Source organism: Ictidomys tridecemlineatus, chromosome 4 (genome assembly GCF_052094955.1).
Source record: "Ictidomys tridecemlineatus isolate mIctTri1 chromosome 4, mIctTri1.hap1, whole genome shotgun sequence".
Taxonomy (NCBI): Eukaryota; Metazoa; Chordata; class Mammalia; order Rodentia; family Sciuridae; genus Ictidomys; species Ictidomys tridecemlineatus.
The window spans coordinates 147,070,802-147,086,863 of NC_135480.1; the positions used below are offsets into that span (position 1 = coordinate 147,070,802).

At 42.9% G+C, this 16,062-nt stretch overlaps 1 protein-coding gene and 1 long non-coding RNA gene across 7 annotated transcripts in view; one reads left to right on the top strand and one right to left on the bottom strand.

The window, feature by feature from the left end:
* Glis3 (GLIS family zinc finger 3) overlaps positions 1–1,804 on the bottom strand; it is a 434,230-nt gene extending 432,426 nt beyond the window's left edge. For 2 of the 6 annotated variants that reach the window (XM_040285712.2, XM_040285710.2), the window contains exon 1: positions 1,162–1,798. The gene's annotated coding sequence lies outside the window, so the exon portion shown is untranslated. Of the gene's footprint in view, positions 1–123; positions 276–1,161 lie in introns of those variants that run through there. The other 4 variants (XM_078047596.1, XM_040285713.2, XM_078047595.1 and 1 more) reach the window with 4 other exon arrangements.
* LOC144377273 (uncharacterized) lies at positions 860–3,943 on the top strand. Its single transcript, XR_013438111.1, has 2 exons — positions 860–1,164; positions 2,993–3,943. It is a non-coding gene; the product is annotated as an uncharacterized LOC144377273 (long non-coding RNA).
* Positions 3,944–16,062: the final 12,119 nt, after the last annotated feature.

The window sequence follows — 16,062 nt, forward strand, 5'->3', positions numbered from 1 at the left end:
GTGCAAGTGCGCCCATCCTGGGGTGTCCTTTCGCTTCTCGACTCCCAAACACCTCTAAGGAGCCTAAGGGCTCGACTTACGGAACCAGAAAAAGCTTTCCTCAAAGTTTCTCCCCCCAGGTACCTAATTGAATCATCCATTGGATGACAAATCCACAGGGGCCAAGATTTCCAGACACTTGGGTGACTTCCTTGTCCCCGAGGTGACTTGTCAGCTCCAGTGAGTAACTTGGAATTGTCGCTCCGGGCAAGGTGTGTGTCTAGGACAGAACCCTGCCGGCTCACTCACGCTTTCCAGAGAGCGGCCCGGCCGACTTCAAAATACACACAGGGTCATTTATAGGGACTGCAGTTGTGTGCAGGACAAAGTCCTCGAGACTGAGACATTTTCCAAACAGAGCTGACATTTTGTCCGGTCCCATAAAAATGTGAACGCAAGGTGACGAACCCGGCGGGGAGTGTTCGTGTCTGAATGTGTCTGCGCTTTTGCAGCGTGGGAGGTTATAGTTACAGACCTGGAGGCTGCGGGTAGCTGGACGGGTCCCAGCGACTAGTATATGTACCCCCAAACCGAGGACCTTCCGAAACAATGGGGACATACACTTGGGTGATGCACAAGTTGGAAAACAACCTTCGTGGGGCTCCACAAGCACGTGGAACTTGAAAAGGCAACCACAGCCCGGGGTGTGCGCGAAAGACCTCACGTCACCCCATCAATTCTCACTTCGCCAAAGTTTCCCTTCAATGGGGACTGGGTGGCGTGCACAGTTCCCGTGCGTCCTGTAACTTGCCCTTATTTTGTAGCCCTCTAGAACTTGGAGTTTAACAGAAAACACAAAAACTCTTCCTAATTAGCGAAACTTTAACACCTTGTGGATCTCCTGTCTTCTACACTGGGCTCTTAGGCAACTAACTGAAAGAACACAGTTTGATTCCTAATTGAGTGTTACTAGCAGTCTCAGTAGGTGTAGATCCCTAAAAGACCTACAAATGGGGGGGGGTGCGCGTATCCTTAAACCCGCGCGAATGCCACCGGCTCAGCGTGGAAAACTATTTCTAATCCCTAGTTTGCGTCTCTGAGCTTTCACTCCCCCACATTCTCTAGCGCCTTGTTTCTCCTAGTCTCTCACCAGCGAACAAAGTTCCTATGGCATCCACTTACCAGGTAACCAGGATTTCCACAACAAAGCTCGGCGTGCGGGTCCCTTCCCCCGGCCAGCTGGCGCGAATGACAGCGGGAGGCCAGCGCTGGCGAGAAGTAACTTGGGGCTCCAGCCCTTCAACGCGCTGCACGGGTTCTGCCTCCTTCGGAAATGAAAACTCCCATCCAAGCCAGGGGACGGAGCGCTGAAACCCGGCCCAAGTGCCGTGTGTGCGCGCGCGTCTGAGAGGGCAGTGGCGGCAGGGGGAGGAGAAGGCAGGAGGCGGGTGGCTGGACCCTCGGCATCAGCTCATTCTCCCTGCTACACGCATACACACGCAAATAATGTTTTTAAAAAGTTGAGTTGAGACTTTGTGCTTCGCCTGTCCTGCTCATCCTCCCCCTGGGCCAGGGGATGTGAGGGTAGGGGCCAGACCCGGGATGCTGGCTATTGATGCCGGCGGGTCGTGTCGGGGGAGCCACGGTGCGAGCCTGGAGGACCGCCCGCCGAGTACTCGGGGTGCTGGGAGGGGCGGCGGTGGCAGTTCGGGTGCTGGTGCCCGTGCGCGCCGCGCTCTGGGCTGCCCGGGAGGCGCACTGCGGACGCGACTGCAGGGAGAGGGGAAGAGGGAGGGAGGGAGGCTGCTGGGCGAGGATTGTGGATGTGTGCGGCTGTGAGGGCCGGCCTGTAGCCAGCTGCTTCCTGAGTGTGAGCGCCAGAGGGGGAGGGGGGGGACGGGGGCGGGCTTGCTGGTCACCAGGCTGGCCAATTCGAAGGCCGAGCTTGTGTCTCCCTTTAGACGCGTTTCTCTCTCCTCTCCTCTCCTCTCCTCTCCTCTCCTCTCCTCTCCTCTCCTCTCCTCTCCTCTCTTCTCTTCCCTCTCCTTTCTCTGTCTCTCTCTTTCTCCTTCCTCAGTCTCTGTCTTCTTCCCTTGCGCCAGCGAGTCCAAGAACTTCAGAACAGCATGAAGACACTTGCCTTCTTCCTGGCCTTATTTGTTGCACTTTTTCTAACAACAACAACAAAAAAAAGTGATTTGATGTCAAATCACAACGAACAAGAGAAATATATAGTCAGTAATAAAATAGAGTAGAAGCTAAAAAGTGAAAAATAGCAAAATAAATGTGATTGGGTGCACATGACAATTTCAGAATTGAATGGGTGAGGCAGAAAAGAGGTCTGTGGTATCTTTTCAAAGTATAAGACAAGGGAGAGAGGAGTATGATTGAAATGTGGCAAGAGGATCAAACAGAACACAGGCTTGCATCTGTATAGTGGTGCATCTGTGCAGTGGTAGCTTTCTCCTTAGATTTTCTATGTCTTCAGCTTCATAGCATGCCTAAACTGTGACCCCCATCTCCAGCCTTTTTATTAGGCTTAATCAACAGGTTGTCCTCAGAAGGCCTGCTTTAGTGGATCCCCACATGTATTGTCACAGACACAAAGACTTCTACCTTAGGAATCGCCGTGTGTATTGCACGCAGTATCGTCTTCCATCTAGGCCTTTCTGTAGTGAGAGCATTATTCAAACTTGTGAATTAAATGAATGAAGAGGCCACAGACACTTTTAGAATTCCACCAGTCCTTAAGAGTCTGTTCTTCTTTGTTTTAAATATAGGTTAGCATTTAAGTAGTAGATGCTATGCTCAAGGTATCAGCCCTCAAGGACACAAATTAGTTACCCAAGAAAGCCAAACCAAAAAGATTGTTAGCAATTTTCATATACCTTATTGCAGCAGGAATATTACTAGACTTGGTTTTAATCTACAATAGTAACATCCTCCAAAGAAGTCCAGTTTTTGTAATACTTTTTCATATGTCTTATTATGATTCTCTTTTCCCTTCCCTTAGGACACAAACTCATCAGAATATTAATCATCAGAATATCTGTCAGCAGAAGTAGAAGGAAGAAAATAAACTAATAAGTATTTGTGATATGTCATTCTGTCAACTTTCCAATTTCTCCCTCTGATCTTCATCTTTTAAATACAAATACCCAAACCCAAGATGGCAATTGATGGGTTCAACCACACATAAGAAAATACTCATAAAATGAAACATGCAGCAACATCACAAAAACAAAGAAACCAAGTGGTGGAAATTGCCATGACTATTCCATTGTGGCTAGTTATTGCAACATGCCTGACATTCACATAAAAACTCCTCCTCATTAACTCCAGCCTTTAGGAGCAGAGCAAGATGGGAACATTGACCCTTTGATGCATCATGGGAAATTCTATTCATCAGATTCTTGTGCTGTTCAACTGATCCCCAGGAACAAGACAAGCCTGGATGGATGCTAAAAAGCAAAATAATCCTTTCCAACATCCTCTAAATATAATTTCAAATACAATGATTTTGATGCAAGAAATGGTATCTCAGGGATTTCAAGAAGCTTCCCAAACTTTCCACTTGGGATAGCATAGTTGGAAGAGACAAAATATAGTGCAACACCCTACTTTAATCAGTGACTCCTGGATTAAAACACTGGGAAAATTATGAGTCATCAACCTGGAGATCCCCAAAATTCTCTTAATTTACATAAGCCTCAGGGTAGTAATGGCATTTTATTTAAGCGAGGCTTTCATGAACTTTTAACATTCTGAAAACATTTACCAGTAAATAAGTACAGTGTTCTGGTTGGTTGGATTCCACCCCACCCCTTTTGGGGGGGGTTGTTTTGTTTTGATTTTTGTTTTTTGTTTGTTTGTTTGTTTGTTTGTTTTGCCAAGAATTTAGATCTACAAAATTATTATATTCCATGAGATTTAATAAAAATGTAGTGTTACCAATACAACACAAGAGTGACTCAGAATGAGATCTGTACTTCTTCTGGACTGAATTGGTCAGCAGAGGGGGTAAGGGGGGTAATGAGAGACAGTGGGAAAGGAAGTCATATCATTCATAAATTATACTCTCCCCTCCCTGTGAGCTCTCCATCATGCTTAGGAATCGTGTCCTTGCAGTCTTTCTGCCAGATAGGTGGGAACTACAGCCCAGTCAGTATCTTACCTCTCTAGAGACCCATGTTGTGCGTGTCTCAACCACTGACTCAGGGTAGCTGACTCAGCAGACAGAGCCCGGCTGCCAACTCAATTCCAGTTCTCATTCATTTGAGAAATATTCGGTGAGTACCTACTCTGTCCAAGTAATCAACACTTGTAATCAGTGTACATGAGAATGTTACATGAAACCTTTTGCCCAGTGCCTGGGTTATAGCAAACTCTCAAGGAATGGGGGCTCTTTGTATATATACTCTTATCTTTCCTCCAAGTAACTGTATGGCCATTAGTAAGGCTTCATCTAGAAGCAAGTATGTCGAAGCTCAGTAAACAATTAAAAAGAATCAGAGGGCTGGAGTTGTAGATCAGTAGTAGAGCGCTTGCCTGGCACGTGTGAGGCACTGGGTTTGATCCTCAGCACCACATACAAATAAATAAATATATAGATAAATAAATATATTATGTCTGTCTACAACTAAAAAATATATATTTTTTTTAAAAAAATCAGAGACAGAGTCAAGTTTGCCAGTCTAGAAGCGTCAAGGTCTTTCAACATTGCTATCCTACAAAATAATGGTATATTTGCACTGAATATTTGCAAAGAATATTGAGGTTGTATAAAGTACAATATTTATATTTAATATTTATCTTTTAATCAATGTCGGATGAGCATAAGCATGCAGAATGTGTGGGGGCAGCAGGAATAATTCCTACAATATAGTATGTAATGACCTGGACCTCAAAGAACAGGTAAAAAAAGCAATAAGCAAAGCAGACTAGTCCAGATAGTGGGATCAGCATCATAAAAGGCTCAGGTGTCACAGATCCTGTGTAGTTGCTCAAACAAAGTTAGAGTCAAAATTGGAACATTCAATATCTGATAGCTGAAGCAATGGAACACTCCTGGAAGGAACATTCTGACAGCTACACTTCAGGCAAATTATTGGGTCAATCTGAGTGATCTCACAGCAACCATTTACAAACTTGCTAAGAACTATGGTCAGATTCCTACTCATTCAGAGTGTTTACAGAGAGAAACAAATTTCAATCCCAAAATGCACGTAAGTCAAGTTAATAGCACCAGTGATAGCGGGCCTAGTTATTAACACACACACACACACACACACACACACACACACGCACACACACACACACACACTCACACACACTCACACACACACTCACACACCAGCTGGCAAGACTCCAGTTAGGGAGAAGTGCAGTGGAAAAATCAGTGTTTGCCAAATTAAAGAGGGGAACTAAATGTGTAAGACGGAAATTTTCCATTTTACTTCCTGAGGGAGTAGTACAAATAGTGGAATGAGGCAAATTTCACATTATGTTATCAGTGTTTGACACCTTAATGAAACTTAAGTTGATGTTTCTACTAATTTGCTACAAGTATAGTTGGCCCAGACTCTCTTGTTTACCCATCAGTGATCAACTGAATTTTTTTAAATTCTTATTAATACTCACTACATCCATAGTATCATTACTTTTTTTTCTTTTCTAAGGTCAAAATTAAATCAAAGTCTAAAATGTATCACTTCAAATGCAACTGACAAAAATGTGAAATACTTCACTCCCTTCAACATTTCTCTATCTCTTCTGATTGGTAAAGTTTTTTTCTTTCCATTTTATATAAACCTAACTGAAACGCTTCTAAAATCCAACCAAATGGTCATTGGGATATTACTATCTTAGTAATATGTCAAAGAGCTTACCACATGAAATAGGGATCCACAGATGTATATGGTATTTCACAGGGAGCTAGTTATGCTTTCACTACTTAACATCTATACTGGCCACTTATACATGGTGTTGTAAAATCAATTACTTGGTTGGTTATCTTATCCGTAACTGCCTTCTATAAATGTCCTCTAATGGCTATAACTTACTTTTCTTCGTAAGCCTTTCATGGCCTAGCAGTAAGTAGTACTGGGCACTAGTAAATAATTAATGTTATCTGAATGAATGGATTCATTAATGAGGAAGTGAATGAATAGTTTTTCCACTTTCAGAGATAGTGAATAACACTAACAACAAGTCTTTGTGTGCATAGGTAATCATTCCAATACTCCAAGATTCTAAACATCTGTCTTCTCTCTCTGTGCTCCCAGGCTCTTCGTGGTTTTGTCTCTGTTTTTCATGATAAAGAAAATTCAAAGTCTCTATGTGATGCTTAGGGTTAGGAGAAAAATGCCCCTTCCCCTTCCCCAGTCTAACACCCTCCCTGTCTGACACCCATTAGCTCCTTTGCATGAATCGGGTCATTTCCACTATATCTTGAATTCTACCCCAAAAAGAAGAATGCATGCTAAATCATGGGAGAAGGAAAATTGAAAATGAGGGCACAGAAAGGAAGATGAATGTTAGAACAATGAGAGGAAATGAAGAAGGCAGACAGACTGGGACACCCTCAACATAGTGGAGAAGAACAAATTAGTATTGGATAGAATTAAGCTTGGGGGGAAATGATTTGGGGACTTTTCAGATTCCTTCCTGACTTATCTGTAAGAGGATTTGAATAAACTTGGAAATTTTCAACAAGTCCCAAATTCCCATAATGCTAAAGGTCTTGGGAGTTTTTCGTGTGTATACACGCTTCTCTTCTCTTTTAAGGATGTGGCACAGGGAAGGGTATAATTTTGTTGTCCATTGTTCAAATGACCAGTTACCCCAAGGCAGACCTGCCCTTGGCAAGAGTGTTGACCTCCTTTGTGCTCCGGGCACTGCTCCAAGTTCATTATCCTCATTACCTTACTTAATTCTCGAAATGGTCCAATGAGGTAGCATCTAACACAGCTTCCATTTTACAGATGAGAAAACGGAGGCAGAGAGGTGAAATGTCTTCCCAATGTCACCCAGCACCTGTGGCAGTGGCCCCACTTCAAACAGAAAAAGGTCACCATATTATCCATCACTCTATTACTCTTTCAGGGCAGGAAAGGATGCTTCCACAAGACCTATTTGTTCATACATTCAGGGTGGCATGTTGGAAAGAGGGTGGGTTCTAGACTCAGAAAACCTGAAAATCTCAACTCTACCACTGACCCAGAATCTGGCAATTGGTTCCTGATTCACTGGGGACCTCAGGTCTACTAGGAGAGTTACTGAAAAGATTGAAGGGGACTTGTGCCACTGGCCAACACACATGTGCAACCAGGGGTTTTCTGATAGAAGAATTTGTTCTTCTCCACTATGCTGATGGTGTCCCAGGCATAGCCCAAGAGCTCCAGGAAAAACTGACCCCAATCCCAGCCACAGTTCCAAGAATATACTTCATAATTTTAAGAGAAACCCTGCTTTCCTCCTCAAAGTGAATAGCTCATAAATCTGGGTTGAAGCCAATCCATGCAGGGCATTCTCCTAGACACAACAATTGGCTGAAGAAAAGACATGTGACCAAATATGGACTAATGAGAGGTGGGGACAAAAGTTTTTTGATAGATTCTGGTGAGCTGGCCTTTCCTCCTCTGTGTGTTGTACAGAGACAAATGTGAAGCTGCCTTTCTCTGTCTGCAGAAAAGGCTGGCAATGTAAGGCAAGATGAAGAAGTTTGCAGAAAACAGAAACCAGGGCCCTAATGAAACCACACCTGCTCTCCCTCTGACCTCTTGACTTACTTGTGAGAATCAGTAAATTTCTGTTTGTCTTTTAAATAAACAGCTGACAACTTATAGAAGAACCTAAGGTATTCAAGGCACCCCAGAGGTGTAAAGATAAGCAAGACAAACTTCAAGATTCAATACCTAATAAATAGTTACAGAGTTTTTGTGACATTATTTTAGCCTGGTTGTTATTATTTTTAATCAAGTTATAGCTCTTGCTCCCTTCAGGACCCTTCTACCATTTGGACAATATAATATTAAGCAAGAGACATTCCACTTCCCCAGTAATTACACAATGCCCCTTTTCAGACCAGCTGGTCAACCTTTGGGGGTGAGATAGAATGGCTTATCCATTTGGTTGTCAGACAACTGCCTTGAAAAGCCAGGACATTTCTGCATATTCCCAGTTACTGTTTAACAAATGTTGCCCCAGAATGCAGAACCTAATAGGAAATATGTGCATTCCCAAATTCCTATCTATTCCTGTTGTTTCATTCCCAGATAAAACAGAGCCTCTCAGTTTTTCCTGGAATGACCTTAAGAAATAGAAAAGGAACTGTGTGAAAGTGCCTGTCCAGGTGAGTCCTGTCATTTTTTTGGTTCTTGCCATTGATATGCATCCAAACTTCAAAAGTTTCAGTTCATCCTTGAACATCCTGCCCACCCCCATGCTTTTCTGTCCTGTTTTGTAACTAAATGGCATTTAAAACTCTAGCTATAGATATCATTTGGGACAGTTGGCGTAATCAGCAGGCGGAAAGTCCTTAGATTCTAGATTGAATTTAGGGCCCAGCAGCTAGATCATTTGAACTTGATAACAATGATGTTATCTCAGCAGGTTGCATAGGTCATAAATGTTCTTCCTGTCATTGCTTTCTTTTTCCTTCTAGCAAGAAGTGGACATGAAGGAGAAAGTGAGTGCATTGGGTTACAAGCGGTCAGCTTAAGACGAAGTTTAGCTATAGCACTGATAACAGCCCACATTCATCAGCAGCCCATTATGTGCCAGGACAGAGCAAAGTACTTGAGATTCTTGATCTCACTGAATTCTCACAGGTAGGGTGCTAAACAGTGTCAGAGGGGAGACTAGAACCAGCCCCCACTGACTCCAGAACATGGGTTCCTTGTGGTAACTCTGTACCGCCTCCACAGAGGATTGGCTTTTTGTAACATGTTTTGATGAAATATGTGGCAAACATAATTATATGTAAAATTCAGGAACAAAATATATAGGTGAGAATGTAATGACCTGTTATAGGACACCACCAGGTGATACTGAATTCATGGTTCCTCAAAGCCTGCTGCTTCAGGTTTGAATGTCTGCCCTCTCCAAATTCACTTAGCGGTGGGATTTGGGGGGAGTTAATTAGGATTCAATGATGTCATGAGTGTGGGACTCCATGGTGGCAGTGGTGATGTTTTAAGAAGGAAAGAGACCTGAGCTAACAAGCTTGCTCTGTTGTCCCATGGGATGCTCTGCAGAGAGCTCTCCCCAGCATCAAGACCCTCACTAAATGTGGCCCCTGCATGTTAGACTTCTACTACTATGAGCTAAACAAACTTTTATTTTTATTACAAATTACCCAGTCTGCTGCATTCCGTTGTAGCAAGGGGAAATGGACTAATGCTGGCCTTGCATGCTCTCCCAAGCCTCCATGTCTTGGTACCTGCTGTTCTGTCCTTGCTGAAGGATCTCTACTTTCACCCCCTCCATTATGGTAGGGAGTATAATGTATCCCTGGTAAACTGGGAATATGTTAGGTAGCAGGGTTAAAGGGACTTATGGTTGCAAATAGAATTAAGGTTGCTCATTAGTGGACCTCAAAATAGGGAGGCTCTCCAGGATTATCAAGGTGAGCCCAGTACCATCATGAGACTTCCTAAAAGTAGATAAGGAAAGCAGAAGAAGAGAGTCAGAGAAAGTGATTTGAGGGTCACAGAAGCGGAGCCATGGAGATGCTACTTGGCGTTGAAGGTACAGAAAAGGACCATTAACCAAGGAATGTGGGCAGTCTCTAAAGCTGGAGAAGCCCCAAGACTCACTCCTTCCTAGAGACTCCAAAAAAGAACATAGCACTGCCAGCAATTGACCTGAGCTCAGTGAGACCCATATCACACTGAACTATAAGATATGCCTTTAGGTTAAGATACTATGTTTATGAGGTTTTGTTAGCACAGCCATAAAAACCTAATGCACCTCACAAGTTTCCCTCTCTCCTCTCACTCCCAAAGCCAGACACCATATATTCTGAGTCTCCTAACAGAATTTAAGATAATTCTACTATTTGGGAAATGGATATTTCCATCCCAGTCCTCCTCTTCTTCAGGAGCTTTGTGAATGGGCATCATGAATGATCTGAGAGCCTCAGCCCTGCCAATGCTCACTGTCCGCTGGAAGGAGGGGCCATGCTAAGGGCAATGACCCTTTCCAGGACTGGAAGGAAGAGGCAGGGCAGGAGAAAAAGGAAATGCAGGAAGGAGGAGGTAAGGGGTTGACAGAAGACAGAAGGCAAAGGGATCAAAGAGAAGGAAGGAATGACAAGGAGAGAGAAGGCAAGGGTGGAGGGAGATCCAGAAGCCTAGTGGTGGGAGAGAAGAGGGAAAGAGAATAGAGGGGGCGGCTGTCCTCTGCCCGCTCCCTCTCCCACTGGAAGACCTCCTCCACGCTCCTCTCTGAACTCTGCACACCCATGAGGATGCTCTCTGCTGCCATCGTGGTTCTCAGGGCTGGTTGCTTGTTGGAACAGCCAGTCATGTAATTGGCAGAGGCCTCCCCATGAGAGATTCTGATCTAAGCGGCCTGGATGGAGACTGGACATCAGTACTGTGGAAAAGCTTTTCAGGTGACTCTAATGGGCAGCCAGGGTGAAGAACCACTGTCATCTTTAGCTCACCTGGAATAGCTCCTGACGTCAAGAGCCCTGGTCTGTGACCCGTACGTGGCAGCTGAATAGGCTTGAGTTGAGATGATTTAAGAACTCAGACCCTGGAACCAAACGGCTGGTACTCAGTCCTGGTTCCACATTTAATAGCTGGGTGACCTCCAGAAAGTCCTTTAACCTTCTTGGGCCTGTTCCTCGGTCTGTAAAGCAGAATGAATATAGAAGCACTATTTGTCTTAAGTGTTGTTTTGAAAACTAAATGAATCAATATTTGCTAAGTGCTTAGAAATGTGCCTGCCGTCCAGAATGTGTAATAAAAGCATTTGTTAGATAAAGTGAAATCAGCACACACCCTCCCCAAATTGTTCCTCTATTGTCACACTGACTAACCTTTAGTACTGCCTTTTTTCTATGATTCCCACAATACCAAAGCCACTGCTCTCTGCCTAATAGCCACTTGGTAAAGTCTGTTAAGAGAACAAAGCAAAATTAGAAAATAATTTCCCAAATATACAATCTGTTCATTAAAGTCAAGAATTGACTATGAGGTAATATTTTTTAAGAACAGTATTTAAATAATTGCCACTTAAAAGCAAGACCCACAGAAAAGGGATGCAAAACACATGGGTTTCAACGAGGGGACAAAGAAGAAGTAAGAGGAAATGAGTGATGTGGGGGCAGATCTGAAGCAGGTACTGAAAAAGAAGAGTGAAGGTCATAGAAAAATACCAGGTCTGGGGAACTGAAAGCCATGGAAAGCAAACTTTGCTACTCCATAATTGTGCCTAAGTCTGGCCCAGTCTAGATTTCTATTTGGATGGCTGATTTGCATACACACTCATATACATTTCAACTCTGAAAGTAGAAGTTCCATATGTGTTTTATTTACTCTCATTTATTTTTTATCTTTACCAGTTGGCCTATTTTTTTTTCTTTTTCTTCTTCACATTACATCAGGATACCATCATTGCAACAAGCTAGTCAGCTTAGAGATGCTGGGATAATTTTGAAAGAGACATTTGAGAAAAGAAGTAGAACTTTGTATTAGGGTACAATAAAATTTACAATGCACAAATTTGGCAGCCAAAAGATTCTCTCAAAGGTATGAAAAAATGTCTGTGCTTTATTTTCAAAGAAACCAAATAAGACATGGTCCCTGAATCATTGTCTGAATGCAAACAGCATTTGGCTTTGATCTGAGTTGTTGAAAACTATGACCAATTTATCCCAAGGATGCCAAACCATCAGAGAATGTTTTTAAGTCTGGATTTCCATATCGAGATTCTGCTACACACTTTTTCTCTTCATTTCACATTACATAGGGCCAACCCAAAATAGTATTTCCAACAATAGATGAAGTTGGTATGATAATTTCACATCTAGTTATGGAAAATGGGGTAGAAGGCCCATTATTGACATACTCGATGTACCCTGGAAAAATATAAAATCATAATTGAACAGTAAAGGGTTTATTTCATGGAAACCTTCTCCTATACTGGACTAATAGACTTCTTAGGCAAGTTCAGTTAGTTTCCAATTCAATAGGTGATAAAGAAGTCTCAGAAAGTCATTTGTCCCATGTATGTGCTCTAATGTGTATCTTAAATCTACCAATCCATGCAGGCTGTCCACCTTCCTCCTGCCTCCACCTGGTCCAAGAAGAGTCACTGCTGATTTTCTGAATTTCATTTGCAAACTTAAATTCCAAATATGCCCATTAGTCTCAGTGCCGAATCTCATTTGCTTTGCCCACCCCACCCCACCCCTGCCTCCACAGCCAAATTGTGTGTGTGTGAAGACGCACACACGAGGGGAACAAATCCAGCCCCATAAGGAAACATACCAGCCATCTTGCAAACATGTGGAACATACCAAGTGCCTCTTGTAATGAGTCAATCACCCAGGATTACCCGCCTTTGGGTCTTGGTGGAATTATTTTTTGGAACACAAAGAGGACTTGATCAGCACACAAAGTCTCCAAAGCACTTTTCCACTCTGCCAACATACTTCTGGAAAAAAATAAAATAAAATAAATGGGGAGGTGATGTCGATGATTCACACAACTTCTCTACATTTTAGGGTGCCCAAATCACTCAAAGGTAAGTCTTTGTTTAAAATCATGGTCTGGAACTGGAGATTTGAACCCATTCTGCATTCTGGGTGCAGAGGATTCAGTGAGGGAGGCCATGGGGAGTTTCCAAGCATTCAGTCTTCACCAAAGTATCTAATCTTCAAGACAAAATTTTGTCCTTAAAGGAGTTTTGTAATTCCAAGAGGTCTGTGGAGAGAAAAGTTTACCTTTCATAATCCTGTGTATTTTATTTTAGGCATTAAAACTTCATTCTAAGAAGTAGCTCGTAAGCTTCACTGGATTCCCAATAAGGTCCATCACACACAAAAAGTTTTCTAACCCTGCAAGTGTTCATTCAGCCTGTGTGTTTTGCAGCTGTCTGTGCCCACTGCCCTCTCCTCTCAAAGCAGATCCACTCTGAACCTCTCCTTCAGATCTGTATTACCCAACTCCTGCCCTTCTAAACACTTCCTTTTCCCCCATCCGTCCTCCCCACACCAGCCTGAGCCCTGACTTTCCTGCAGCCAGACTCATCAACTACCTCTCTGCCTTTTGAGTCACCTCCCCTGACTTCAAGGATACTCTAATGTCCATAGGTTTTTGCTTTTAAAGTCTGTCAGCAGGAATATTCTGACTGGGGGTAGGGGAGGTGGTTAGGTACAGGAATTTAGTTCCAAGATATGTTTCTTTTTTAGAATAAGCCTGTTTTATTTAAGCAGTCAGGAAAACAGAAAGGATTTTAAAAAATAACTTTTATTTTATTTAATTATTTTTTTAAGGTAGTGCTCAGGATGGAACTCAGTGCCTCACATGTGCTAAGCAAGCATTCTATCACTAAGCCACAATCCCAGCCCCTAGAAAAGACTTTTAAAGTTCTTTATTCCTGCTCCTCCTCCTAATTTTTCCTTGTTCCTTCTCCTAGGCCATACTCTCTTCCCACCACCTGAACATACCGCTCCCACAGTCCTCTCACCTCCCTCAAGATCCCTACTTTACTTTAGCATGGCACAGGGAACTGAAGGAGGCATTGGAGCCTGTAGACCTGTGTTTGAATCCTAGCCCTGCTGGTTGTGTGTCCTTGGCCAGAGCATTTCATTTCTCTGCTCTGGAGCTTAGTCATCAATAGGAACAGCTAACATTTCCTCTGCTCTTACTCAGGCCAGGCACTTTATAAATGCTAATTCATTTGGGTCTCAAAAGAACATGATGAGATGGGTAATGTCCTAATTTTACACATGCATATACTAAGGTTCAGAAAGATTAAATTTCTTGCCCAAGATATACAACAGTAGCTCCTCTACTTACTTTAGTCTGACTTTAGAACCTGCCTTGCTAGCACGGTGCTACACTGCCTCTTTAAAACAAAAGCCACATATCTGCATAGCAGTACTCTTCTGAGGATTGGCGATAACATTGAGGGGCAGGGGGAGCAAAAAGAATTCTTGGGACCTAGTAGGTATCCTATTATGGCTATTATCCTATTTCTCTAATGGTCATTACTCTGAGCTACACAAATTCAACCACTGGTCATTACTCTGAGCTACACAAATGCAACCACTCTGGCCATGTGTGTCACCTGCACAGCCCACAGGAATATCAGTTTGAAAAAGTCAGCAATGACTGGCTTCCTTTGCTGTCCTCTCACTTAGCCATTCTGCTCACTGTACCACCTCATCTACTCCATCTTATCCTCATCCTTCTGCTTTCTCTGTGCATTGTTCAGTCCCTGAGCCCTTGTTCTACCTCCCAGACTAAGATCCTCAAATTTCCTAGAGAGACCATTTCTCTGGCCTCTTCATGGATTTTCTGTCCTCTAGACTCTTCCCATAAGAATTTGGCTTACAGACTACTGTTATATTAAAAGTTCTGGTTGTAATTCCTCAAACTTGAACTTTTATCTTTCCTTCTGGAAGTATCCCCTGTCCAATATTCTGTTCTTGAATCAAAACAGTCTAACAACTAGAGACCCCCAAACTCATGTTGAGTTTTATCTCTGCTGAGACGCCCTTTTGGGACCAGTCTCCCACCTTAAGCTCAAATTCAATACCAGCAACTCCAGCACCCTTCCCTGAGAGTCTCAACTGCATGAGGACTCCCTCCCTCCATGGCATTTTGCAGTGAATGTGTGTCTAGAGACATGGTCCCTGTGTGCATAGGTCTTTTCCACCTCTATCTGATCTGTAAGGTCACACACAGGCTTGAGCCTCGATATTTATTTAAAACGTGAATGTATAAATGACAAAAACTAAAAGCCAGAAAGGTTAACTGACACAATATTGTTAGCCAGTCTGCTTGAGTTTAAATCAACTTTCTACTACTTATTTACTAGTGTGACCTGAGACAAGCAACTTAACCTTTGTGTGCCTCAAATTTCTCATCAGTAAAATGGGAATAATAATAACACTTATAGGATGGTCATGAGGATCAAGCAAATTAACATATGTTTAGAATGTACTTCATACATTTTAGCACTGAAATGTTAACTGTTGTTGTTGTGGTTGCTGTTAATGGCAGAATCAGAATGCAGATCAAGGACTTTGACTCTGAGTCTAGATGTCTTTGTATCAGGCTCCATGTCCCGGCACTGTGTAGCTGCCTGCCACTCACTGCTTTCCATTTCCTCGATGTCCCTATCCTTTGTTCTACTTCCTGCTCCATGCAAAGAAAGAGGTATGTAGCATTTGCACATACACAAACAGATGTTCAAGACAGAAGGTCAATGTTGCTTTTCTATTGAAAGTAGAATTTTGATGAAGCTATTTGTTCTTAAATAAAAATGAAAGAGGGAAACTTCTGTCCACCATAGTACAGGATAGCCTCTTATAGTGTTTCCTATTTTCTCTAGTTCTAGAATGTTGCATTAGCATTTCTGAAAATCCACCACTGGAGGTCCTGAGTCTCACAGAGACCAGAGTACTGAACCCTCAGGTCCCATTTCAGTGCACTCACTCCTGGCTCTGGAGCACTGCCTAGTTCCTAACCTCTGTCCCTGATCTAACCTACTTTTACATCATCGTCCTCGTAAGGCTATAGGGAAAATCAGTGAACATGTCTGTGGAAGGCATCACCCTATGCCTGGAACCCAGTGAGTGTTTTGTGGTTCCTTTGGGCTAAGCAGTGCTCCCTTCCTCTCATTCTAGTTTAAGCAAAAGTAGAGAGTGAATCTCAATGGGAGGGCTGGGGTTGTGGCTCAGTTGTAAAGCGCTTGCTTAACGTGTGAGGGACTGGGTTTGATCCTCAGCACTACATACAAATAAATAAATAAAGTTAAAAACATTTTAAAAAAAAATCTCAATGAGAGAATTATGTGAAACGTGCACTTGTTTATCAGGATTCAGAGGATTGGAATTCCCCC